The following is a 1,274-nucleotide window of genomic DNA, read 5'->3' on the forward strand; positions in this document are numbered from 1 at the left end:
TATGACCCCTGTCCTCAGGGAGCACTCAGACTAGTTACTAGACTCAGCCTAATGGGATTCACCACCCCACTCTCAGCACGATTCTCTCCCCAACGCCTATGGCTCTGTTTCTGAAATTCTATCATAGGAAAAGTCAAAGTGAGGACCTTAAACGTTGGGAGAAACTAGAGCTGTGGAGATCATAGGCAAACCTGTGGATATTCTGTATAGTATGGGAATCAACAAAGACAGGATGTCTCCAAACACCTTTCGTTCTCCAGACTTTTGCCAACCTGTTTACTATCAAAACAGATCACCCTGTCTGCTCGGCATTATCTGGCACAGAAAAATCAAGTCTTGCCTTTCTGCCTTGCATACAAATGATTGGAGTTCTTAGTCTATAGCTTTTCTCCCAACGCACTTCAAAATGATTTCCTCCTGTGATCCTGCTCTCACTGATTCGTATCCTTTCATTCTGACATTCCTTTCAAAGGATTGTTTTTCCAAGGCTTTCTTGTGCACAGTGTTCCCTCATCTCTGTCATGCTTGGTTGCTGACTCCCTGTTCTTCTTTTTTTAAATACATGTTTATTGATTTCAGAGTGGCAGGGAGAGGGAGAGAGAGAGAGAAATATCTATGACGAGAGAGAATCATTGATCGGCTGCTTCCTGCACTCCACACACTGGGGATCAAGGCCGAAACCCGCAGATATGCCCCTACGGGGAATCAACTGTGACCTCCTGGTTCATAAGTCAAAGCTCAACCACCGAGGCATGCTGGCTGGGCGCTGACTCCTTGTTCTTGATCTCATTGCTTGCTTCCTGTTGTCCCTGATATTCTGTGTGGATCTTCAGAACCGTTTTAGAGGGGACATGTAGAATTACTTTTTGCAGAATTACTTTTGTGTTTATGGTAATCATGCATTTGGTTTAAATCAGCCGTGGGCAAACTACGGCCCATGGGCTAGATCCAGCCCGTTTGAAATGAATTAAAACTATTGAAAAAAAAGACCATACCCTTTTATGTAATGATGTTTACTTTGAATTTATATTAGTTCATACAAACACTCCATCCATGCTTTTGTTCCGGCCCTCTGGTCCAGTTTAAGAACCCATTGTGGCCCTCGAGTCAAAAAGTTTGCCCACCCCTGGTTTAAATTCTTCTGTTAACCTTGGTGACAGTCTAGCTCCACCGTCTGCTTGTGGGGGGTTTGGAACACTTCCTACTTAGGGGAGGACCAGAACTTCAGCCGGCAGGCAGTCTCCACTCAAGGGGTGTCTAGCCTTTGTTCCTAC

This window comes from Myotis davidii, unplaced genomic scaffold, assembly GCF_000327345.1.
Source record: "Myotis davidii unplaced genomic scaffold, ASM32734v1 scaffold847, whole genome shotgun sequence".
Taxonomy (NCBI): domain Eukaryota; kingdom Metazoa; phylum Chordata; class Mammalia; order Chiroptera; family Vespertilionidae; genus Myotis; species Myotis davidii.